The sequence below is a fragment of the Capricornis sumatraensis genome, chromosome 5, assembly GCF_032405125.1.
Source record: "Capricornis sumatraensis isolate serow.1 chromosome 5, serow.2, whole genome shotgun sequence".
Taxonomy (NCBI): Eukaryota; Metazoa; Chordata; class Mammalia; order Artiodactyla; family Bovidae; genus Capricornis; species Capricornis sumatraensis.
Window position 1 is genome coordinate 4,563,746 of NC_091073.1, and position 27,831 is coordinate 4,591,576.

Below are 27,831 nucleotides of genomic sequence, written 5' to 3' on the forward strand. Positions count from 1 at the left end.
GGAAATGTACCGTCCTCTCGGGATGAGGAGGGAAAACCGGAGCTCTTCTTGAGTTGTGGCAGGACCCTCAGTGTTCCTCTCGAGTGGAGACGTGTATGTCAGGGAACTTCTTGAGTTGCATCAAGGGTGTCAAAGACACTTTCGAGGCTCAAGAAGGAGGGTTGGATTTCTCTTGAGACACCGCAGCAGAAAAGGGCCTCATCTTGAGTTCAGGGGAGAATCTCCTGATTTTTCTCGAGTTGTGCAAGGAAATTTGGGCTCCCTCTCGAGTCAAGACGAGGACCTCAGGGACCCACACGTGTTGCCTTAGGAAAGTCCAATCTCCATGCAAGTTGAGAGGGGTTTCTTGGGATCCCTCTCCAGTCCGTGCTGGGTCCTAGTTCCTCATCTGGAGCTGAGGCTGGAACCTCAGGTTTCCTCTCCAATGCTGACATGGAACTCGGGGTTCCCTTGGAGTTTCAATGGGGGAGTCAGGCCTCGTCTCATGTGGAGGCATGCAACTCTGCCTTCCTCTTGAGCTGTAACAGTAGTGTCAGGCTTTCTGTTGATTTGACATAGGGACCTCTGGCTTTATCTCGAGGTGCCATAGGGATGTCACACTCACCAAAGTGATTTTAGTCAATGCTCGGGTGGATAGTCGAGTCAGTACAGGGGAATTTGCTATATCTGAAGTGGATTGGGACATCAGGTTCTTTTGGAATGGTGGCACGACCCCTGGAGTTTCTCTCGACTTTCAAGTTGAGTCCGCCTCCTCTTGAGGTGCGACAGGAATGCCATTATTGCTTTCCTGACGAAGCAAAGATATGGACCCTCGTCTTGAGATGAGGAGGGAAAAACCAGGAACTTCTTATGTTGTGGAGAGACTCTCCCTGTTCCTCTCGAGTGGACACGGGTTTGTCGGGGAACTTCTTGAGTTGCATCAAGGGTGTCAAGGACCCTTTCAAGGCTCAAGAGGGAAGGTGGGATTTCTCTCGAGATGCCATAGCTGAAAAGGGCCTCATCTCGCCTTGAGGGGAGAAACTCTTGGTTTTTCTCGAGTTGCAGCAGGAAAATTGGAATTCCTCTCGAGTTATGATAGGGACCTCAAAAACCCGTTTGTATTGCCTCAGGAAATTCAAGTCTCCATGCGAGTTGCGTGGGGCCTCTTTGGATTCCTCTCCAGTCGGTGCCAGGGCCTATGTCCTCATCTGGATTTGAGGCCAGAACCTCAGTATTCCTCTCCAGGGCTGACATGCATCTCGGGGTTCCTAAGAAGTTTCAACAGGCGTGTCAGACTTAGTCTCGTGTGGACACATGCAAGTCCGCTTTCCTCTCGAGCTGTATCAGTAGTGTCAGGCTTCCTGTCGAGTAGACATAAGGATCTCTGTCTTTCTCTCAAGGTGCCACAGGGCTGTCACCCCTGCCATCGTGTTTTGAGTCAATCCTCGGGGTGACAGTCGAGTCAGTGCAGGCGAATCAGGTTTATCTGGAGTGGATTGGGGCACTGGGTTCTTTTGGAATGGTGGCACAACCCCTGGAGTTCCTCTCGAGTTTCACGTTGAGACTGCCTTCTCTTGAGTTGTGACTGGAATGCCGTGATTCCTTTCCCAACGAAGCAGGGAAATGTATGCTTACCTGGGTCCAATCCGGTTGGATCCAGGGTATCTGAAGTGTGGACAGCGAGGCGAGAGAGATATATAGTATAGAGATAAGGAAAGACTTTCCAGTTGAGAGAATAGAGGCGAGAACAGAGGCTGATATACCTTGGTTTACACAGAAAGCCAATAAAGTCCCAAGACTAGGGACTTACACTGCTCACATAGGCCACCAGTGCCTGCTTGAATAGCGGAGGGTGCCCCACCTTGGGCTCCTTCTTACCTGTGTCTTAGAAGCCCAGGCAGAGAAGTGAACACGGAGGACCCTTGAACCCCAAGGGATCAGCCTGAAAAAGAAGTAAAGAGAGAAAGAAAGTACAACACGGGGAGGCCAAGCTTGTGCAAGACCCGTAGCTTTATTTTCAAATGGACTTTTTATGCCCTAAGTTTTACATAAGGGAAGATGCAGCGTCATGCAGGGGCAGAAGTCCTGACCCTTATCAATACCAGGCTTTCTTTCTGCATATTTTTCCGTATGCAAAAGGTCTCAGGTGATTTACATTATCTTCTGGCCAAGAGGCCTGTTAACATTTTATGGCTCCTTTCCTTGATGAATGTTAATCAACCAGAAAACTCATTTTCCCTTGAAGTGTTTTTTCTTTAATCTGCATCACCCTCAAAGTACTAAATAAAGTTAAGTTACATTCCTATAGAACAAAGGTGCAGTGGGTTACAACAAAGTACTTAACTCAAAGATCTAATGTTGCTGATGCCAGGGCTACTACCTGTTTTTTCTATATACCAACTATATCAACAAGTAAAAGATATGAAAACTTGGCAGCAAGTATTGGCTCAACAATGAAACCCTTAACCAGTTCTATTCTAATGATTTTTAACTCCTCGAAAGGCTCCACATTCCTAGAATGTTTTAAGATTCCTGTGCCTCTAGCAGTTGGGAGGCTGTAAATAATCGCATGCGGTGTTGAAAAAGTCTGGATAAACCTGTCAGGCAAGTTAGAAATCTATCAGAGTTGCTTGAATTGAAACACTCCAATTACATGCCCAGGAGACCTATAAACTAGAACTCCAAGTTAATTTGCTTCAGAGAAAGGTGGTCGGGGACAGCCATCCATTGGTAACAGAGGTGTTGGTGATAAGTGGCAGGACAGGTAGATTCAGGTTTGGGTAGACGTTCGAGCAGGTCCAGAGGATTCCTCAAGTCCTGAATCGTCTTTGCCTTAAGGCCTAGTCCTCTTAACCTTTGTCATGGGTGTGATCTCTGGTGCTGGCTCCCAGCAGACCCTCATGTCAAGATGAGGGGGAGAAAATGGGGCTCTTCTTGAGTTGCGGTGGGACATTCGGTGTTCCTCTCAAGTGGAGACGGGTATGTCGGGGCATCAAGGGTGTCAAGGACCCTTTCAAGGCTCAAGAGTAAGGTGGGATTTCCCTCAAGATGCCTCCACCGAAAAGGGCCTCATCTCATGTTGAGGGGAGAATCTCCTGGTTTTTCTTGAGTTGCAGCGAGAAACTGTGGGTTCCTATCGAGTTGCGATGGGCACCTCAGACACCCGCTCATGTTGCCTCAGGAAAGTCCAGTCTCCATGTGAGTTGCGAGGGGTTTCTGGGGATTCTTCTCCAGTTGGTGCAGGGGCTGAGGTCTTCATCTGGAGTTTAGGCCGGAACCTCAGGGTTCTTCTCCAGTGCTGACATGAATCTTGGTTTTCCTATGGAGTTTCATAGGGTAGTCAGGCCTCGTCTCGTGTGGAGACATGGAAGTCCGTTTTCCTCTCAAGCTGTCAAAGTAGTGTCAGGCTTCCTGTCGAGTTTACATAGGGATCTATGGCTTTCTCTCGAGGTACCACAGGGCTGTCAAAACTGCCATCGTGTTTTGACTCAATACGAGGGGGACAGTCAAGTCAGTGCAGGAGAATCAGGTTTATATGGACTGGATTTTGTCATCAGGGTCTCTTTATATTCTGGCATGACTGCTGGAGTTCCTCTCGAGATTCAAGGTGTGACTGCCTCCTCTTGAGGTGCGACGGGAACGCTGGGATTCCTTTTGCAATGAAGCAGGGAAATGGACCCTCATCTTGAGTTGAGGAGGGAAAAACAGGGCTCTTCTTGAGTTGTGGTGGAACCCTCGCTGTTCCTCTCAAGTGGAGGCGGTTATTTTGGGAAACTTCTTGGGTTGCATCCAGGATGTCAAGGACCCCTCGAGGCTCAAGAGGGAAGGTGGGATTTCTCTCGAGATGCCACAGTGGAAAAGGGCCTCATCTCATGTTGAGGTGAGAATCTCCTGGTTTTTCCTGTTGCAGCAGGAAACTTGGAGTACCCCTCGAGGTACAACTGGGACCTCAGGGACCCGCTCGTGTTGCCTCAGGAAATTCAAGACTACATGTGAGTTGCCAGGGTCCTCTCGGGATTCTTGTTCAGTCATTGCCAGGGCCGAGGTCCTCATCTGGATTTGAGGATGGAAACTCAGGTTTCCTCTCCATTGCTTACATGGATCTTGGGGTTCCTATGGAGTTACAACAGGGGAGTCAGGCCTCGTCTGGTGTGGAGACATGCAAGTCTGGTTTCCTCTCGAGCTATAAAGGTAGTTTCAGGATTCCTGTCGTGATAACATAGGGATCGGTGGCTTTCTCTCAAGGTGCCACTGGGCTGTCACACCTGCCATTGTGTTTGGAGTCGAAACTTGGAATGACAGTCGAGTCAGTGCAGGGAATCAGGTGTATCTGAATTGGATTGGGACATCGGAGACTTTTTGAATTGTGGTACGACCCCTGGAGTTCTGCCAAGAGCCAACCTAAGAAATCTCGCCCGTGACAAAGGTCATGAAGTTGGAGGCCTGACATACGCAAAGGCCAGATCAGGCCTCAGGGGTCCCCCTGGACATTCTCGAGCATCTACCCCCAAAACCAGAGTCTTTCTACCTTACTGCATTATGCTTTCTCTTACACTTCTGACAATAGCAGGGTCTATCCCCCACCACCTCTCTCTGAAAAGGAGCTAACTTAGAGCTCCAGTTAATAAATCTCGTGGGCGTAACAAGAGTGCTTCAGTCCACAAGCTCCTCTGATGGCTCTCTAGCCTGCCTGACAGGTTTATCTGGCCATATGTGATTGTTCACAGCCTCCCAACCATGAGAGGCACGAGATGCTATAAACTTTCTAATTACAGATTATTTTGAAAAGTTAGAAAATTATGAGTATAATATTAGCGAGTTAGTTAGAACTTATACCGGTGGAGGGTTTCATTGTTGGGCCAATATTGGCTGCTAAGCCTCCATATCCCTTGCCCCTTATATACACCAATTGATATAACTAGCATATAGGAGAAATATGTATTAACCTTGATATTAATCACATTAGACCTTCAGTTCAGTTCAGTTGCTCAGTCGTGTCCGACTTTGCAACCCCATGAATAGTAGCACTCCCGGCCTCCCTGTTGATCACCATCTCCCGGAGTTCACTCAGACTCACGTCCACCGAGTCCGTGATGCCATCCAGTCATTTCATCCTCGGTAGTGCCCTTCTCCTCCTGCCCTGAATCCCTCCCAGCATCAGAGTCTTTTCCAATGAGTCAACTCTTCTCATGAGGTGGCCAAAGTACTGGAGTTTCAACTTTAGCATCATTCCTTCCAAAGAAATCCCAGGGTTCATCTCCTTCAGAATGGACTGGTTGGATCTCCTTGCAGTCCAAGGGACTCTCAAGAGTCTTCTCCAACACCACATTTCAAAACCATCCTTTCTTTGGTGCTCAGCCTTCTTCACAGTCCAAATGTCGCATCCATACATGACCACAAGAAAAACCATAGCATTGACTAGACGGACCTTAGTGGGCAAAGTAATGTCTCTGTTTTTGAATATGCTATCTAGGTTGGTCATAAATTTTATTCCAAGGAGTAAGTGTCTTTTAATTTCATGGCTGCAATCACCATCTGCAGTGATTTTGGAGCCCCCCAAAATAAAGTCTGACACTGTTTCCACTGTTTCCCCATCTATTTCCCATGAAGTGATGGGACCAGATGCCATGATCTTCATTTTCTGAACGTTGAGCTTAAGCCAACTTTTTCACTCTCCTCTTTCACTTTCATCAAGAGGCTTTTTAGTTCCTCTTCACTTTCTGCCATAAGGGTGGTGTCATCTGCATATCTGAGGTTATTGATATTTCTCCCAGCAATCTTGATTCCAGCTTGTGTTTCTTCCAGTCCAGCGTTTCTCATGATGTACTCTGCATAGAAGTTAAATAAGCAGGGTGACAATATACAGCCTTGGCATACTCCTTTTCCTATTTGGAACCAGTCTGTTGTTCCATGTCCAGTTCTAACTGTTGCTTCCTGACCTGCATACAGATTTTTCAAGAGGCAGGTCAGGTGGTCTGGTATGCCCATCTCTTTCAGAATTTTCCACAGTATATTGTGATCCACACAGTCAAAGGCTTTGGCATAGTCAATAAAGCAGAAATAGATGTTTTTCTGGAACTCTCTTGCTTTTTCCATGATCCAGCGGATGTTGGCAATTTGATCTCTGGTTCCTCTGTCTTTTCTAAAGCCAGCTTGAACATCAGGGAGTTCACAGTTCACGTATTGCTGAAGCCTGGCTTGGAGAACTTTGAGCATTACTTTACTAGCATGTGAAATGAGTGCAATTGTGTGATAGTTTGAGCATTCTTTTGCATTGCCTTTCTTTAGGATTGGAATGAAAACTGACCTTTTCCAGTCCTGTGGCCACTGCTGAGTTTTCCAAATTTGCTGGCATATTGAGTGCAGCACTTTCACAGCATAATCTTTCAGGATTTGAAACAGCTCAACTGGAATTCCATCACCTCCACTAGCTTTGTTCATAGTGATGCTTTCCAAGGCCCACTTGACCTCACATTCCAAGATGTCTGGCTCTAGATTAGTGATCACATCATGATTATCTGGATCATGAAGCTCTTTTTTGTACAGTTCTTCTGTGTATTCTTGCCACCTCTTCTTAATATCTTCTGCTTCTGTTAGGTCCATACCATTTCTGTCCTTTATCGAGACCATCTTTGCATGAAGTGTTCCCTTGGTATCACTAATTTTCTGCTAAGTAAATTATTATCTTGATTATAGCCTATTGCAACTTTGCCCTGTAGGAATGCAAATTTTCTGGTGCCTTCGAAGGGTGGTGCCTGACTTAAGAAAAATCACCTTTGGGGAAAATGTTTCTGGTTGAATAATCATCATCAGAAAGGGTCATAAAATGTTAGCAGGCCTCTTGGCCAGAAGATGATGTAAATCACCTGAGAACTTTGTATATCAGAAGAAATGCAGAAAGAAAGAGTGGTTTCAATAAGGGTCAGGACTGCTGACTCCGCGTGACTTTGTATTTCCCATTTATCTCTATGTATGTTTTAAAGTATACAAGCGGCCTTGGAAAATAAAGAAACAGAACCAGTTCCTGGAAAGACTGGTTTCCCCTGTGTCATGTTTTTTCTCTCTCTTCTTTTCTGGCTGAATTCCCATCTGGAGCATGGAAGCTCTCAGAGCCTACTAATTTTGCCTGGGCTTCTAAGATCTGAACGGGGAGGCACTTTATGTCTCCACTCCTCCAGGAGCCCAGGAAGATGCCTGTGGCCAATGTAGGTGGTGCAAACCACTTGTCCGGGAGTTTTATTGGTTCTCCGTGTAAACCATGTTATTCAGCCTCTTTTCTCCACTAATTTTCCTACTACACTATTCTTCCCTAATCTCTCTCCATAGCTTTAATTAAACAATTTTCCTCTAGACACCGACTCCGTCCACACTTCAAATTACCCTGCTTCCACTGGGGCTGGACCCTGGCAAGTGGCGCCCAAACAGAATTAAAGTTAAGAAAGCCAATATTCAATCCCTTTTTACATTTGTATAAGAAAAATATCCTTGGTTTCCAGAAGAGGGTACTGTTAATTTAGATTAGGGTGAAGCTAGGAAAACAGCTGAAAACTTATTATACTTTGAATGGGCCTCTAGACGCTTTTGCTCTGTGGAATATAAGAAATGTTCTGGACTCCTGTCATGAGGCTGTTAGATATCCTATGGGAGAGGCTATAGCGGTGGATGATGGTGGGTCTCCACCTTCTATGCAGATCATATTTTCTGCCATTGACGAAGAAAAGGAGGGAGACCATGCTCTAACTCCTGAGGAAGGAGAGGGCTTACTGGACACTGCGGCCAGATGCCCTGGCGAGCTCCCGCCCCCTCTCCACAAACCTTTAAAAATGTATCCACCACTTTCTGATTTATGGCGATCACTCCACCGCTGCCTCTGCTTGCACCTCCCCACTTTGCCTCCAAAGCCTCCCAGAGCATTGCCTAAGGCTGAAAAAGATAAAGAGATTTTTTTAGAAACAAAGGAGTTTTTAAAACAGAACCTGCTCCTAGCAGAAAATCCCCTCAAAGGGGCCTCACCCAAGCAAAAAAAGAGAGAGAGAGAGAGACAGAGACAGAGACAGAGAGAGAGAGAAAGGAAAAAAGAAAGAAAATAATCGTAATAAAATGGATTTTACAAATAAAAATGTTTCTCTTATAGCTAAATGGGGCATTTTTTCTGGCAATATCCTGCTAAACAGACACAACAAGCCATGCCAATCAAGCTCAGGTAGCTCAGGACTGAACCTCAGTTCCACCACCTCAACAATATTAACACCAGATAGCCCCACTATTAAAATCCCTACAGGGGTTAAAGGCCGATTACCAACAGGTTTGGTGGGAATTATATTAGGCAGAAGCTGTTTAGTTATGCAAGGCCTCACAATTATCCCTGGGGTAATTGATTCAGACTATACAGGAGAAATTCAGAGAATGGTTTCACCCCCAACTAAAACTTTACAAACACATCAGGGACAAAGAATAGCTCAACTTTTATTTTTGCCTTACCACACTGCAATTGGGCATACAGCTACTCAGAATGAAAGGCAAGACAAAGGATTTGGGTCTAGTGACATGGATTTTTGGGTAACAGAAATTACTCAGAAACGCCCTATAGAAACTGTTCTGGTCAGTGGCAAGTCTATTGTGGGGTTATTAGACACAGGAGCAGATGTTTCTTGTATTTCAGGAAAAGACTGGCCCAGTTCCTGGCCCACTAATACTACTGAAAGTGAGTTGGTGGGATTAGGAAGAGCCCCTGCAGTAGCTAAGAGAGCCAAAATCTTAGACTGGCAATTTGATGATACTCGTGGAACTTTCCAACCATATGTAGTTCCTTCACTCCCCTTTACCCTGTGTGAGAGGGATGTGCTGTCTCAAATGGGAGTGTTACTTTTTAGCCCTGATGATAAAATAACCTCTCAAATGCTGCAAATGGGCTATGATCCATCAAAAGGATTCAGTAAACAACAGACAGGAATAATTGAGCCAATTTTTCCAACTCCTCGACAGCTCCATACTGGATTGGGGTATCCAAATCTATAATGGAGGCCATTGTTTTTGCTGCTGACCCCTTCACATAGAAATCTCAAGACCCAGTGTGGGTGGAACAATGGCCTCTCCCTAAAGAAAAATTACTGGCAGCTAAAATGTTATTTTCTGAACAACTGGAATTGAGACATATTGACCCCTCCAGTAGCCCCTGGAACACTCCTATTTTTGTTAAGAAAAAAATCTGGTAAATGGCGACTTTTACAGGATTTGAGAGCAATTAATGCCACCATTGAGGATATAGGGGCCTTACAACCTGGGCTCCCTTCCCCAGTAGCCGTCCCAGAGGAATATAATATAATTGTAATTGATTTACAAGATTGTTTTTTCACCATTTCCTTTAGTGCTGAGGATATAAAGCCATTTGCCTTTAGTCTGCCATCAGAAAATCTTAAACAGCCTATTTAAGGTTTCAGTGGAAAGTTACCTCAGGGAATAAAAAATAGCACTACCTTATGTCAAAAATTTGTTAATGCAGCTTTAGAAAATATTAGAGCTAAATATGAACAAGTATATATGATTCGCTATATGGATGATATTTCAATAGCTCATCCAGATAGAGCTCATTTACAAACCGTCCTCCAAGATTTAATTCAGGCATTGTCAGCTAGAGGCTTAAAACTTGCTCCAGAGAAAATTCAAACTAACCCACCCATAACTTACTTAGGAAGGGTTATAAATTCAGAAACAGTGACTCATGTCCCGCTACAATTAAGAAAAGACCATCTTGTTACTTTAAATGATTATCAAAAACTTTTAGGTGATATTAATTGGATTAGGCCCTATTTAAAATTAACCACTGCTGAATTAAAGACTCTTTTTAACATTTTGCGTGGGGATCCCAATCTAAATTCAAAAAAAACAATTAACTGCTTAGGCTCGGGAAACCCTAGGCAAAGCAGAAAAAGCCTTATCTGATAGCTATGTAAAAAGAATTGATTTAGCAGCAAACTGGCAATTCCTTTGCTTAGCAACCCATACTGTACCTATGGGAGTTTTATGGCAAAACAGCCCCCTAGAATGGGTCCATCTTCCAACTCAAGCTAAAAAACGTAGTGGCTTCTTATCCAGGCTTCATAGCTATGTTATTAAAAGAAAGAAAGCAGAGCATTGAATTATTTGGTAAAGAGCCATCAGAAATTGCAACTCCATATAATAAGGAACAGCTTGATGCTCTTTTAATGTTTGATGAAATTTGGCAGATTGCTATAGGAAAGTATTTTGGTCAAATTTTGCATCATTTACACTCACATGTCTTGTTAAATTTTATATCTAGACACCCAGTCATTTTTCCTGTTAGATGCAAAAAGTTCCCTATTCCAGATGCTCAGATAGCTTTTACTGATGGGTCGGCTAATGGAAAAGCTTCTTATCAGGATGTAATACAACATCTCTTTATTTGTTTTTAATATATGGCTCTGCCAAAAGCCTTAAAAACTGATAATGCTCCTGCTTACACTTCTAAGTCTTTCCAAGAATTTTGTATAAAATTTCAAATAAAACATAACACAAGCATCCCTTATAATCCACAGGGACAAGCCATAGTGGAAAGAGCACATCAGACAATAAAAATACAAATTCAAAAATTAAAAGAAGGGGAATTTAAATATAGCTCTCCCCATCAAATCTTGTAATATGCTCTCTTTGTAATAAATAACCTAAATGCTGATTTGTCTGGAACCACTGCAATGCTTCGTCATTGGTGTCCGGAGCAACAAAATGTAAAGCCATTGGTAAGGTGGAAGGACCTCCTCTCCAGACAATGGAAAGGTCCTGACCCATTATTAACTAGCGGTCAAGGATGTGCATCTATTTTTCCACAGGACACAGATTCGCCAATTTGGATCCCAGACAGACTGATTCACCATGTCACAGTCCCCCAGACATCCAGTTCCCCCATTGCTTCGATCACAAAAGAGGAAGGGCAATCCTCTGCCCCTGCCGCCACCGCCTCCTCATGGAACAGCTGCTTGCCAGGAGCCACGGGCGGGACCAGTCTGGCTGCCGGGGCCCAGTGCGCCCCGCTCGCAGCCGGTGGCCCCGCCAGCGTCTGTCTGCACTCGTTTGGCCGCCACTGGGCCCGAGGCCAGTTTAGCGAGGGGGCGAGGGTGGCGCCCGGGCACCCGCTGGCAAGAGAGGCAAGATAAACATCGAGATCCCAGCGGGACTGACAGAGCTGCTGCAGCACAAACTCCAGCAAGTCCATGGGCTGGTGCCTCAGGACCTCCTCGATTGCTCCCTCAGATGTCATATGGAACACTATAGATGATCATTCAGGGTATCCGATTTGGAAATCTTGTACTTATAATTCAAGGATTGATTACAGAATACCAGGAGGAGAAAAAAACAATTCTATTTACTCTATTTTTGCTTGTCTACCCTCTCCTTATGTTTTTTCTCTTTGCTAACAATTCCGGAAAACTTAATATACAAATGAATTATTCAGGTGGACCCAATGTAATGACTTGTGAACAATGTATGTTTTATCTTGTTTAACCTCTCAGTACAATGTTTGTTCTTTTGTAGTTTTGAAACAGCCACCCTGTCTCACGATACCTGTAACTGTAGCTACTCATTGGTATGATAATTATGGTCTTGCTGTGTTACAACAACTACAGGATTTGATGCAATAACAGCGATTTGTGGGCTTATTTATTTTAGAGATATCAGCTTTAATAGCCTCAATCACTTCTGTTACTCTGGCAGCAATATCATTGACTCAACAAGTGCATACTGCTCAATATATTGATACTATGTCTAAAAATGTTTCTTTAACACTGGCAACACAAGAAGCTATAGATAGAGGCATCCTAAGATGGCAGAGGAACAGGACAGGGAGACCACTTTCTCCCTCACAAATTCATCAAAAGAACATTTCAACGCTGAGTAAATTCCACAAAACAACTTCTGAATGCTGGCAGAGGACATCAGGCACCCAGACCAGAAAAGCAGATCATTGTCTTAAAAAACAGGTAGGAAAAAATATAAAAGACAAAAAAAGGAGACAAAGGAGGTAGGGAGGGAGCTCCGTCCCGGGAAGGGAATCTTAAGAAGAGAGGTTTCCAAACACCAGGAAACACTCTCGCTGCCAAGTCTGTGGTGAGCCTTGGAAGCACAGGGGGCAACATAACAGGGAGGAAAGCTAAATAAATAATTAAAACCAACAGATTACGAGCCCAACAGTAGCTCTCCCAGTGGAGAAGCAGCGCAGACGCCTGCATCCACGACTAGCAAGTGGGAGCTGGGCAGGGAGGTCCGGGAGGCATGGGCTGCAGTGCTTTGTAAGATTCGGGCCAGAACGCCCTGCGCATAACCAGAGCTAACTAACTTGGGCTAGCAAACCAGACTGTGGAATAGCTACCACGCAAAACGTTCAAACATAAGACACCACCAGGACAGTGAACAGAACAAAGGACGGAACAGAAATAGCCGGCTGCAGACCATCTCCCTCCAGTGACAGGAAGCCAGAGCTGTAAGGGCTGGAAGAGGGCAATCGCAGACCAAGAGAGACATTACCTACCAAAATGCAAGCAGGCTTCTTTGCTAACTAAGACTTCTGGGGGTTCTGGACAGTCATCATCCGCCTGAGAAGGGACACCAGCAATACACCCAGAAAACTGAGCAGCAAAGACGGGAAAGGTGATAAGTCACAGAAACCACGCTCGCCAAACACCTGAGCTACTCGGACCTGGGAAGGGCACAAAACGCAGGCCCAACCGAATCTGCACTTCTAAGGGCTACCTGAGCGCCAAGCCTGAGCGGCATAGACCGGGGCGGTGCATGCAGCCTAGGGCCGGCCTTAGACAGTTCCTGGCGGAGCAACGTAGAGCCTGAGCGGTGTGCGCCGTGAGCAAGGGCAGGCCCAGCGGGGCTGAGACACTGCGAGCACACGCCAGTGTTATTTGTTTGCAGCATCACTCCCTCCCTACCCACAGTGCGACTGAACAAGTGAGCCTAAAAATAAAAAGTGTCCTCCACCGTCCCCCCTGTGTCAGGGTGGAAATCAGACACTGAAGAGACCAGCAAACAGAAAAAGTTAAACAGAGGGAACCACCTTGGAAATGACTCCACACTGCCAACAACACCAGAGAAAGGGCCAGATATATCTTTAGTATTTTTACAATCATTCTTTTTGTTGTTGTTGTTGATATTGTTGTGTGATTGTTTTTTCTTTTCTTTTTCTTCTTCTTTTTTTAACCTTTTTAAATTTTAAGTCCTCTATTTCTCCTTTAATTTTTATTTTTATAACCTACTATTACTTTTCAAAAAAAAAAAAAAAAGACCCTATTTTTAAAGTAAATGCCCTATATAGTCTTTTTGTGGTTGTGGTTGTTGTTGTTGTTGTTTAATAATTCTTGTGGCTTTGTTTTTTTCCCCCCTCCTTCTTATTCTTTTCTTTAATATTGTATTTTTGAAAATCCAATCTCTACTCTAGAATTTTAATCTTTGCCTTTTTGTATTTGTTGTCAATTTTGTACACTTAAAAACCCAATCTTCAGTACCCAATTTTACCTGAGAGAAAGATTACTGACTTGATGACTCTCTTCTCCTTTGGACTCTCTTTTTTCTAAACAAGGTGGCATCTGTCTCTTCCCTCCTCCTTCTCTTCTCTACCCAACTCTGTGAATCTCTGTGTGTTCCAGACGATGGAGAACACTTAGGGAACTGGTTACTGGCTGGATATGTCTCTCTTCTTTTCATTTCCCTCTTTATTCTCCTGGCCACCTCTGTCTACTTCCTCCTTCTCCTCTTCCCTGTATAACTCCGTGAACACCTCTGAGAGGTCCAGACTGTGGAGTGCACATAAGGAAGTGATTACTGGCTAGCTTGCTCTCTCCTCTTTTGATCCCATCTCATCTCATTCCAGTCACCTCTAACTACCCCCTCCCTCTTCTCTTCTCCATGTAACTCAGTGAACCTCTCTGGGAGTCCCTCAATGTGGAAAACTTTTCATCTTTAACCTAGATGTTTTATCATCAGTGCTGTATAGATGGAGAAGTCTTGAGGCTACTGTAAAAATAAAACTGAAAACCAGAAGCAGGAGGCTTAAGTCCAAATCCTGAGAACATCAGAGAACTCTTGAGTCCAGGGAACATTAATCAGTAAGAGCTCATCAAATGCCTCCATATCTACACTGAAACCTAGCACCACCCAAGAGCCAACAAGTTCCAGAGCAAGACATACCACGTAAATTCTCCAGCAACACAGGAACATACCCCTGAGCTTCAATATACAATCAGCTCAAAGTTACTCCAAAACCATTGACATCTCATAACCCATTACTGGTCACTTCATTGCACGCCAGAGAGAAGAAATCCAGCTCCACCCACCAGAACTCCAACACAAGCCTCCCTAAAGAAGAAACCTTTACAAGCCACTGATACAACCCCAAACACAGTGAGGAAACTCCATAATAAAGAGAACTCCACAAATTCCAAGAATATAGAAAGGCCACCCCAAATGCAGCAATATAACCAAAATGAAGAGACAGAGGAATACCCAGTAGGTAAAGGAACAGAAGAAATGCCCACCAAACCAAACAAAAGAGGAAGAGATAGGGAATCTACCTGAGAAAGAATTCCAAATAATGATAGTGAAAATGATCCAAAATCTTTAAATCAAAATGGAATCACAGATAAATAGCCTGGAGACAAGGATTGAGAAGATGCAAGAAAGGTTTAACAAGGACCTAGAAGAAATAAAAAAGAGTCAATATATAATGAATAATGCAATAAATGAGATCAGAAACACTCTGGAGGCAACAAATAGTAGAATAATGGAGGCAGAAGATAGGATTAGTGAAATAAAAGATAGAATGGTAGAAGTAAATGATTCGGAGAGGAAAAAAGAAAAACGAATTAAAAGAAATGAGGACAATCTCAGAGACCTCCAGGACAATATGAAACGATCCAACATTCGATCCCCAGAAAAAGAAGACAAAAGAAAGACCATGACAAAATACTTGAAGAGATCATAGCTGAAAACTTCCCTAAAATGGGGAAGGAAATAATCACCCAAGTCCAAGAAACCCAGAGAGTTCCAAATAAGATAAACCCAAGCAAAACACCCCAAGACACATATTAATCAAACAACAAAGATCAAACACAAAGAACAAATATTAAAAGCAGCAAGGGAAAAACAACAAATAACACAAAAGGGGATTCCCATAAGGATAACTGCAGATCTTTCAATAGAAACTCTTCAGCCCAGGAGGGAATGGCAAGACATACTTAGAGTGATGAAAGAAAATAACCTACAGCCCAGATTACTGTACCCAGCAAGGATCTCATTCAAATATTAAGGAGAAATTAAAAGCTTTACAGACAAGCAAAAGCTGAGAGAATTCCGCACCACCAAACCAGCTCTCCAACAAATGTTAAAGGATATTCTCTAGACAGAAAACACAAAAAGTGTGTATAAACCCAATCCCAAAACAGTAAAGTAAATGGCAATGGGATCATACTTATCAATAATTACCTTAAACGTAAATGGGTTGAATAACCCAACCAAAAGGCAAAGACTGGCTGAATGGATACAACAACAAGATCCCTATATATGCTGCCTACAAGAGACCCACCTCAAAACAAGGGACACATGCAGACTGAAAGTGAAGAGCTGGAAAAAGATATGTCATGCAAATAGAGACCTAAAGAAAGCAGGAGTAGCAGTACTCATATCCAATAAAATAGACTTTAAAACAAAGGCTGTGAAAAGAGATAAAGAAGACCACTACATAATGATCAAAGGATCAATCCAAGAAGATATAACAATTATAAATATATGTGCACCCAACATAGGAGCACCACAATATGTAAGACAAATGCTAACAAGAATGAAAAGGGAAATTAACAGTAACACAATAATACTAGGAGACTTTAATACCCCACTCACACCTAAGGGCAGATCAATTAAACAGAAAATTAACAAAGAAAAGCAAACTTTAAATGATACAATAGACCAGTTAGACCTAATTGATATCTATAGGACATTTCACCCCAAAACAATGAATTTCACCTTTTTCTCAAGTGCACACGGAACCTTCTCCAGGATAGATCACATCCTGGGTCATAAATCTAGCCTTGATAAATTCAAAAAAATCGAAATCATTCCAAGCATCTTTTCTGACCATAATGCATTAAGATTAGAGCTCAATTACAAGAGAAAAACTATTAAAATTCCAACACATGGAGGCTGAATAACACGCTTCTGAATAACCAACAAATCATAGAAGAAATCAAAAAGGAAATCAAAATATGCATAGAAACAAATGAAAATGAAAACACAACAACCCAAAACCTGTGGGACACTATAAAAGCAGTGCTAAGAGGAAATTTCATAGCAATACAGGCATACCTCAAGAAACAAGAAAAAAGTCAAATAAATAACACAACTCTACACCTAAAGCACCTAGAAAAGGAAGAAATGGACAACCCCAGAGTTAGTAGAAGGAAAGAAATCTTAAAAATTAGGGCAGAAATAAGTGCAAAAGAAACAAAAGAGACCATAGCAAAAATCAACGAAGGCAAAAGCTGGTTCTTTGAAAGGATAAATAAAATTGACAAATCACTAGCCAGACTCATTAAGAAACAAAGAGAGAAAAATCAAGTCAATAAAATTAGAAATGAAAATGGAGAGATCACAACAGACAATACAGTAATACAAAGGATCATAAGAGACTACTATCAGCAATTATATGCCAATAAATTGGACAACGTGGAAGAAATGGACAAATTCTTAGAAAAGTACAACTTTCCAAAGCTGAACCAGGAAGAAATAGAAAATCTTAACAGACCCATCACAAGCATGGAAATTGAAACTGTAATCAGAAATCTTCCAGCAAACAAAAGCCCAGGTCCAGACAGTTTCACAGCTGAATTCTTCCAAAAATTTCGAGAAGAGCTAACACCTATCCTATTCAAACTCTTCCAGAAAATTGCAGAGGAAGGTAAACTTCCAAACTCATTCTATGAGGCCACCATCACCCTAATACCAAAATCTGACTAAGATGCCACAAAAAAAGAAGACTACAGGCCAGTATCACTGATGAACATACATGCAAAAGTCCTCAACAAAATTCTAGCAATCAGAATCCAACAACACATTAAAAAGATCATACACCATGACCAACTGGGCTTTATCCCAGGGATGCAAGGATTCTTCAATATCTGTAAATCAATCAATGTAATTCACCACATTAACAAATTGAAAATAAAAAGCCATATGATTATCTCAATAGATGCAGAGAAGGCCTTTGACAAAATTCAACATCCATTTATGATAAAAATTCTGCAGAAAGCAGAAATAGAAGGAACATACCTCAACATAATAAAAGCTGTATATGACAGCAAACATTATCCTCAATGGTAAAAAATTGAAAGCATTTCCCCTAAAGTCAGGAACAAGACAAGGGTGCCTACTTTCACCGCTAGTATTCAACATAGTGCTGGACGTTCTGGCCACAGCAATCAGAGCAGAAAAAGAAATAAAAGGAATCCAAATTGGAAAAGAAGTAAAACTCTCACTGTTTGAGGATGATAAGATCCTCTACATAGAAAACCCTAAAGACTCCACCAGAAAATTACTAGAGCTAATAAATGAATATAGTAAAGTTGCAGGACATAAAATCAACACACAGAAATCCCTTGCATTCCAATACATTAATAATAAGAAAGTAGAAAAAGAAATTAAGGAAACAATTCCATTCACCGTTGCAATGAAAAGAATAAAATACTTAGGAATATATCTACCTAAAGAAACTAAAGACCTATATATAGAAAACTACAAAACACTGCTGAAAGAAATCAAAGAGGACACTAATAGATGGAGAAATATACCATGTTCATGGATTGGAAGAATCAATGTAGTGAAAATGAGTATACTATCCAAAGCAATCTACAGATTCGATGCAATCCCTATGAAGCTACCAGCGGTATTTTTCACAGAACTAGAACAAATAATCTCAAGATTTGTATGGAAATACAAAAAACCTCGAAAAGCCAAAGCAATCTTCAGAAAGAAGAATGGAACTGGAGGAATCAACTTGCCTGACTTCAGGCTCTACTACAAAGCCACAGTCATCAAGACAGTATGGCACTGGCACAAAGACAGAAATATAGATCAATGGAACAAAATGGAAAGCCCAGAGATAAATCCACACACATATGAACACCTTAACTTCGACAAAGGAGGCAAGAATATACAATGGAGGAAAGACAATCTCTTTAACAAGTGGTGCTGGGAAAACTGGTCAACCACGTGTAAAGGAATGAAACTAGATCACTTTCTAACATCACACACAAAAATAAACTTAAAATGGATTAAAGATCTAAATGTAAGACCAGAAACTATAAAACTCCTAGAGGAGAACATAGGTAAAATGCTCTCCAACATAAATCACAGTAGGATCCTCTATGATCCACCTCCCAGAATACTGGAAATAAAAGCAAAAATAAACAAATGGGACCTAATTAAAATTAAAAGCTTCTGCACAACAAAGTAAACTATAAGCAAGGTGAAAAGACAGCCTTCTGAACGGGAGAAAATAATAGCAAATGAAGGAAGAGACAAACAACTAATCTCAAAAATATACAAGCAAGGTATGCAGCTCAATTCCAGAAAAATAAATGACCCAATCAAAAAATGGGCCAAATAACTAAATAGACATTTCTCCAAAGAAGACATACGGATGGCTAACAAACACATGAAAAGATGCTCAACATCACTCATTATCAGAGAAATGCAAATCAAGACCACAATGAGGTACCACTTCACACCAGTCAGAATGGCTGCGATCCAAAAGTCTGCAAGCAATAAATGCTGGAGAGGGTGTGGAGAAAAGGGAGCCCTCTTACACTGTTGGTGGGAATGCAAATTAGTACAGCCACTATGGAGAACAGTGTGGAGATTCCTTAAAAAACTGGAAATAGAACTGCCTTATACCCAGCAATCCTACTGCTGGGCATACACACCGAGGAAACCAGAATTGAGAGAGACACATGTACCCCAATGTTCATCACAGCACTGTTTATAATAGCCAGGACATGGAAACAACCTAGATGTCCATCAGCAGACAAATGGATAAGAAAGCTGTGGTACATATACACAATGGAGTATTACTCAGCCATTAAAAAGAATACATTTGAATCAGTTCTAATGAGATGGATGAAACTGGAGCCAATTTTACAGAGTGAAGTAAGCCAGAAAGAAAAACACCAATACAGTATACTAGCACATATATATGGAATTTAGAAAGATGGTAACGATAACCCTGTATGAGAGAGAGCAAAGGGGAAACAGATGTATAGAACGGACTTTTGGACTCTGAGGGAGAGGGAGAGGGTGGGATGATTTGGGAGAATGGCTTTGAAACATGTATACTATCATGTAAGAAACTAATCGCCAGTCTATGTTCAATACACGATACAGGATGCTTGGGTCTAGTGCACGGGGATGATCCAGAGAGGTGACATGGGGTGGGAGGTGCGAGGGGGATTCAGGATTGGGAACTCATGTACACCGTGGCAGATTCATGTCAATGTATGGCAAAACCAATACAGTATTTTAAAGTAAAATAAAGTAAAAATAAAAATTAAAAATTAAAATAAATAAATAAATAAAATATTTAGGCCCTAAGGGGGGTAAAAGAAAGAAGCTATAGATAGGAAGTTAAAGATGAGAGTAGGTGCCTTAGAAGAAGCAATAATGCATATTGGGACTGAACTGCAAGCCCTAAAAGTAAAAATGGCTCTGTCTTGTCACGACGACTACTGGTGGATATGCGTTACATCCTTGAAAGTAAATGAGACAGTTTATGAATGGAAAGAATTAAAAATCATATTTCAGGTGTTTGGAACAGCTTTGACATTGCCTGGATTTAGGGAAACTTCATAATCTGATACAGACCATGGAATATTCTCGATTGGATTTTTCTGCCACTGGAGCAGCTAATGCCTTTTTCCACAGTTTCTCTAACTTCATTTCTGGAAGAACATTCTGTCTACTATTTTCAGTTATGCTCCTGTGGGTGCTCTAAACTAGCTTCTCATAATCATTCTTTCTTGTACTGTCAGGATTCTTTGACAGAGCATTCAGAAGCTCACAACTGAACTGCATCTGGCTGTTTAAAGAAATAAAAAAGGGGGAGATGCTGGGAGCCAGCGTGGGCAATTCTGCCCATGGCAAAGGTCATGAGGAAGGAGGCCTGACATACGCAAAGGCGGGATCAGGTCTGGGGATCCCTATGGACATTCTCAAGCATCTACCCCCAAAACCAGAGTCTGCCTACCTTACTGCATTATGCTTTCACCTACACTTCTGACATTACGGGGGGCTATCCCCCACCACCTCTCTCTGAAAAGGAGCTAACTTAGAGCTCCAGTTAATAAAACTCCTGAGTGTAACAAGAGTGTTTCAGTCCACAAGCTCCTCTGATGGCTTTCTAGCCTGGCTGATAGATTTGTCTGGCCACATGTGATTGTTCACAGCCACCCAACCGTTAGAGGCATGAGATGCAATAAACGTTCTATATACAGATTTTTTTTGAAAAGTAGAAAATTATGAGTATGGTATTAGTGAGTTAATTAGAAATTATACTGGTGGAGGGTTTCATTGTTGAGCCAATATTTGCTGTTAAACCTCCATATCCCTTGCCCCTTATACACACCTATTGATATAACTAGCATAGAGGAGAAATAAGTATTAACCTTTGCCAGGAGCCAGCGTGAGGAATTCCACCCTTGACAAGGTCATGCGACAAGAGCTCTGATGGCAAGGCTAATCAGACCTCAGGTTTTCCCCATGGAATTTCCTGAGCATCCACACCCAAAAAATAAGAATCTGCCTGCTTTTCCACTCTTCTAATATTCTCTGGAAAAAGTCAAATCAGGGCTTTAGCCATCTGCATTTGAAAGGGATGTTTCAGTTAAACCCCCTCTGATAACACTCTAGCTTGCCTAACAGGTACCCCCGGACCTCTTACAGCTTGTGAATTTCTTACAGCCCTCCGACTGCAAGAGGCACTAACCTTAAAAGCATCTTAAAGATACAGAGCCTTTTCTAAAGAGTTAAAAATTATATTGGTAGAGGGTTTTCACAATTGACTCAATGACTGCTGCCAGGCCTCCATATTCTTTATCTTTTAGGCACCTGGGAGGATGTTAATCAATGTAAATGGGATATGGAAAAAGATATATAGTAGTTTTGATGTTAGCAACACTAGACTTTTGAGTTAATTACTTCTTTTGTTATATATCACTGCACTCCTCTTGTGTCCTTGCTATGTAAGAATGTAACTTTATTTAGTGCTTTCTGAGAGTGGCACCAGACTTTGGGAAGATCAACACAAATAAGTCTTCTGGTTGACAAACCCTTATCAGAAAAAAAGGCTGTAAAATGTTAATTGGCCCTTTTTGGCCAAAAGATGATGTAAATCACCTAAGACTTATGTATACAATTAGATATGCAGAGAGAAAAGCCTGGTTTTGATAAGAGTCTGGACTGCTAACACTGCATAATTTTGTATTACCCATTGATCTCTATGTACGAAAAAAAGGTATAAAAGGCCTTTCTAGACAATAGGGGAGGGAGTCAGTCACTGGACTGGTTTCCCCCGTGTCTCCTCTTTACTCTAATTTCAGGCTGAATTCCCATCTGGAGCAGGGTGGCTCACCATGTCTACTTACTTGTCCCGGCTTTTAAGATCCACACAAGGGGGAGCCCAAGGTGGGGCACCACCCAATATTCAAGTGGGCACCAGTGGCCCAACGTAGATGGTGCAAGCTCCTTGTCTGGAACTTTATTGGCCTTCCCTGCAAGTCAAGTTATTCAGCCTTCTTTCTCCACTTAATTTTCCTACTACACTATTTCTTCCTAATCTAATCTTATATTAATAAGTAAATATGCTTTTTCCTTGCTGATGCCTTCCCCGCTTCGAATTCCCTGGATCCACCGGGGCTGTACCCTGGCAAACCTTGATATTAATCACATTAGACCTTAGGCTAAGTAAATTATTTTCTTGATTATAGCCCACTGCACCTTTGCCCTGTAGGAATGCAACTTTATCTCTTGCCTTCGGAGGGTGTTGCCTGACTTAAGAAAAATCACCTTTGGGGAAAATAAGTTTTCTAGTTGACTAATCGTCATCAGAAAGGGTCATAAAATGTTAGCAGGCATCTTGGCCAGAAGATGATGTAAGTCACCTGAGAACTTTTTATATCAGAAGGAATGCAGAAAGAAAGAGTGGTGTCAATAAGGGTCAAGACTGCTGACCCCTCATGACTTTGTATTTCCCATTTATCTCTATGTATGACTTAAAGTATAGAAGCGGCCTTGGAAAACAAAGAAACAGGACCGGTTCCTGGAAAGACAGGTTTACCCATGTCATGTTTTCTCACTCTCTTCTTTTCTGGCTGAATTCCCATCTTGAGCGTGGAAGCTCGCCGGAACTACTAATTTGCCTGGGCTTCTAAGATCTGAACGGGGAGGCACTTTGTGTCTCCACTCCTCCGGGAGACCAGGAAGATGCCTGTGGCCTAATAGGCGGTGCAAACCCCTTGTTCCGGGGTTTTATTGGTTCTCCACATAAACCAAATGTTCAGTCTCTTTTCTCCACTAATTTTCCTACTACACTATTCTTCCTTAATTTCTCTCCATATCTTTAATTAAACAATTTTCCTGTAGATGCTGAGTCCATCTCCACTTTGATTTACCCTGGATGCACCAGGGCTGGACCCTGGCAGAGTTTGTCTCGAGTTTCAAGTGGAGACCGCCTCCTCTTGAGGTGCGACGGGAACGCCGGGATTCTTTTCCTGTCGAAGCAGGGAAATGGACCCTCATCTTGAGATGAGGAGGGAACAACGGGGACCTTCCTGAGTTGTGCCAAGACACTCGGTCTTCCTCTCGAGTGGAGCCGGGTATGTCAGGGAGCTTCTTTGAGTTGCATCAAGGGTGTCAAGGACTCTTTTGATGCTCAAGAGGGAAGGTGGGATTTCTCTCAAAATGCCACAGCGGAAAAGGGCTTCATCTTGCGTTGAGGGGAGAATCTCCTGATTTTTGTTGAGTTGCAGCATGAACCTCGGGGTTCCTCTCAAGTTGCCTCAGGAAATTCAAGTCTCCATGTGAGTTGCGAGGGTCCTCTCGGGATTCCTCTCCAGTTGGTGTCAGGGCCTAGCTCCTGATCTGGAGTTGAGGCCAGAACGCCTGTGTTCCTTTCCAGTGTTGATATGGATTTCGGGGTTCCTATACAGTTTCAACAGGGGAGTCAGGCCTCATCTCATATGAAAACATGCAAGTCCGCTTTCCTCTCGAGCTGGAAATTTAGTGTCAGGCTTCTTGTCGAGTTGATATAGGCATCTGTGGCTTTCTCTCGAGGTGCCACAGGGCTGTCACACCTGCCATCATGTTTTGAGCCGATATTCAGGGTGACAGTCGAGTCAGTGCAGGGGAATCAGGTTTATCTCGAGTTGATTTGGACATCGGGGTCTTTTTGAATTGTGGCACAATGCTGGCAGCCCGTACATGAGTTCCCACTCATGACAAGGTCATGTGGAAGAGCCTGACATGGCAAGGTGGATCAGGTCTCTAGAGGTCCTCTGCCCAAGCATCTACTCAGGAACCAGGATCTGTCTGTTTTATTATTTCATGTCTCTCATCAACACCTCTGACATTAATGGGGGTGGGGAGGAAGGGGCTATCCTCGACCACTTTTCTCTAAAGAAAATTAACTTAGAGCTCTAGTTAATGAGTTTCCTGGGCCTAATTGGAGTGTTTCAATTCAGACCCATCTGATAGCTTTCTAACTTGCCTAACAGGTTTATCCGGACTTTTACTACTATGCATGTGATTGTTTACAGCCACCCAACCGCGAGAGGCACAGGTTGCTTTAAAAAATCTAGGAATGTAGAGCCTTTTGAGGAGTTAAAAAATCATTAGAATAGAACTGGTTAAGGGTTTCATTGTTGAGCCAATACTTGCTGCCAAGTTTTCATATCCTTTATTTGTCATATACCCGGGAGTGCATTAATTAATATAGTTTGTCTATAGAAAAAACAAGTAGCAACATTTGATCTTTGAGTTAAGTACTTTCTTTGTTATAACCCATTGCATCTTTGTTCTATAAGGATGTAACTTTATTTAGTACTTTGAGGGTGATGCAGATTAACGAAAAACACTTCAAGGGAAAATGAGTTTTTTGGTTGATTAACATTTATCAAGGAAAAATACCATAAAATGTTAAGAGGCCTCCTGGCCAGAAGATAATATAAATCATCTGAGACCTTTTGTATTCGGAAAGGTATGCAGAAAGAAAGCCTGATATCGATAAGAGTCAGGACTGTTGACCCTTCATGACTCTGCATCTTACATTATTTAAAACTTAAGGTATATAAGCACCTTTTGAAAATAAAGTTATGGGGTTTTTGCAGAAGCTAGATATCCCTCATACCAATTCTTTCTTTCTCCCTCTCACTCCCTCTCTTTTTCAGGCTGATACATTTGAACACAGAGGCTCTCTGTGTTCACTTTTCTTCCCGGGCATCTAAGACCCATGCGAGAGGGAGCCCAAGGTAGGGCACCCTCCGCTATTCAAGCAGGTGCCTGTGGCCTAGGAGAACAGAGCTAGTCTCTTGTCTCGAGACTTTATTAGTTTTCTGTGTAAACCAAGGAATATCAGCCTCTCTCTCTCTTCTAGTATCTTAATGGTCGTCTTACCTCACTCTATAACTCTAAGTCTATAAATCTATATCTATATACCTCTCTGGCCTAGCCATCACGCTTTGGATACCCTGGAACCAACTGGCGCTGGACCCTGGTAGCATGCCCCCAGTTCCTCTCGAGCTTCAAGTGGAGACCACCTCCTCTTGAGGTGTGACGGGAATGCCAGGATTCCTTTCCTGATGAAGCAGGGAAATGGACCAACATCTCGAGATGAGGAGGGATAAACGAGGCTCTTCTTAAGTTGTGGTGGGATCCTCTGTGTTCCTCTCGAGTGGAGACGGGTATGTCGGGGAACTTCTTTAGTTGCATCGAGGGCGTCAAGGACCCTTTCGAGGCTCAAAAGGAAAGGTGCCATCTCTCTTGAGATGCTGCAGTGGAAAAGGGCCTCATCTCACGTTGAGGGGAGAATCTCCTGATTTTTCTCGAGTTGAGGTTGGAAATTCGGGGTTCCTCTTGAGTTACGATGGAAACCTCAGGGACTTGCTCGTGGGGCTTCAGGAAAGTCCATTCTCCAAGCGAGTTGCGAGGGGCCTCTCGGGATTCCTCTCCATTTGTTGCCGGGTCCTAGGTCCTCATCCAGAGCTGAGGCCAGAACCTCAGGATTCCTCTCTAGTGCTGACACAGATCTCGGGGTTCCTATGAACTTTCAACAGGGGAGTCAGGCCTTGTCACGTGTGGAGACATACAAGTCCACTTTCCTCTCAAACTGTAACAGCAGTGTCAGGCTTCCTGTGGAGTTGACACAGGGATCTGTGGCTTTCTCTCGAGGTGCCACAGGGCTGTCACACGTACCATTGTGCTGTGACTCGATACTCAGGGTGACAGTCTAGTCAGTGCAGGAGAATCAGGTGTATCTGGACTGGATTGGGACAACAGGGTCTTTTGGAATTGTAGCACGACCCCTTGCGTTCCTCTCGACTATCAATTGGAGAATGCCTCCTCTTGAGATGCAACGGGAATTCCGAATTCCTCTCCTGACGAAGCAGGGAAATGGACCCTCATCTCGAGATGAGGAGGAAAAACTGGGCTCTTCTTGAGTTGTGGTGGAACCCTTGGTGTTCCTCTTGAGTTTAGACGGGTATGTCGGGGAACTTCTTGAGTTGCATCAAGGGTGTCAAGGACCCTTTTGAGGCTCAAGAGGGAAGGTGGGGTTTCTCTCGAGATGCCACAGTGGGAAAGGCCTCATCTTGCGTTGAGGGGAGAATGTCCTGGTTTTTCACGAGTTGCGTCAGGAAACTTGGAGTTCCTCTCGAGTTAAGACGGGGACCTCAGTGACCCACTTGTGTTGCCTCAGGAAAGTTCAGTCTCCATGCAAGTTGCGAGTGGCCTCTCGGGATTCCTGTCCCATCAGTGCCAGGTGCTAGGTCCTCATCTGGAGCTGAGGCCGGAACTTCAGGGTTCCTCTCCAGTGCTGACATGGATCTTGGGGTACCTATGGAGTTTCAACAGGGGAGTCAGGCCTCGTCTCATGTGGAGACATCCAAGTCCACTTTCCTCTTAAGCTGTAACAGCAGTGTCAGGCTTCCTGTCAAGTCAACATAAGGATGTGGCTTTCGCCAAAGGTGCCACATGGCTGTCACACCTGCCATCATGTTGTGGGTTGATACTCGGGGTGACAGTCGAGTCAGTGCAGGGGAATCAGGTCTATCTGGAGTGAATGAGGACGCTAGGGTCTGTTGGATTGTGGCACAACCCATGGAGTTCCTCTCGAGTTCCAAGATGAGAGAGCCTCCACTTGTTGTGCGACGGGAACATTGGGATTCCTTTCTTGAAGAAGCAGGGAAATGGACCCTCATCTCGAGATGAGGAGGGAAAAACGGGCCTCCTTTTGAGTTGTGGTGGGACCCTCGGTGTTCCTCTCGAGTGGAGATGATTATGTCGGGGAACATCTTGAGTTGAATCCAGGGTGTCAAGGACCCTTTTGAGGCTCAAGAGGGAAGGTGGATTTTCCCCTGGGATGCCGCAGCTTAAAAGGGCCTCATCTCGTGTTGAGGGGGATAATCTCCTGGTTTTTCTCGAGTTGCAGAAGGAAACTTGGGGTTCCTCTCTAGTTTTGACTGGGACCTCAGGGACCCGCTAGTGTTGCCTCAGTAAAGTCAAGTGTCCGTGCGAGTCGCGAGGGGCCTCTTGGATTCCTCTCCAGTCAATTCCGGGGCATATATTCTCATCTGGAATTGAAGCTGGAACCTCAGGTTTCCTCTCCAGGGCTGACATGGATCTTGGGGTTCCTATGGAGTTTCAACAGGGGAGTCAGGCCTCGTCTCTGATGGAGACATGCAAGTCCATTTTCCTCTCAAGCTGTCAAAGTAGTGTTAGGCTTCCTGTCGAGTTGACATAGGATCTGTGGCTTTCTCTCGAGCTGCCACATGGCTGTCACAACTCCATCGTGTTTTCAGTCAATATTCGGGGTGACAGTCGAGTCAGTGCAGGGGAATCAGGTGTATCTGGAGTGCATTGGGACATCGGGGTCTGTTGGAATTGTGGCACGACCCCTGGAGTTCCTCTCGAGTGTCAAGTTGAGAGCGCCTCCTCTTGAGGTGCGACGGGAATGCCGGGATTCCTTTTCCTGACGAAGCAGGGAAATTCACCCTCAATTTGAGATGAGGAGGGAAAACCAGGGCTAGAGAGATGGGTATGTCGGGGAACTACTTGAGTTGCATCAAGGGTGTCAAGGACCCTTTCGAGGCTCAAAGGAAGGTAGGATTTCTCTCGGATACCTCAGCAGAAAAGGGACCTGTCTCACGTTGAGGGGAGAATCTCCTGGTTTTTCGCAAGGTGCGGCAGGAAACTTGATTTTCCTCTCGAGTAACGATTGGGACCTCAGAGACCCTCTCATGTTGCCTCAGAAAAGTCCAATCTCCATGTGAGTTCTGAGGGGCCTCTCGGGATTCCTCTCCAGTCATTGCCCAGGCCGAGGTCCTCATCTGAAATTGAGGCTAGAACGTCAGGGTTCCACTCCAGTGCTGACATGGATCTCGGCGTGCAGAGGTCCAGCCCCGATGGATCCACAGAATTAGAAGTGGGGACAGAGTCGGTGAGGAAAAACTTATTTATTTGGAAATATAAAGAAGATTAGGAAAGAATAGTGTAGTAGGAAATTTAGAGGAGGAAAGAGGC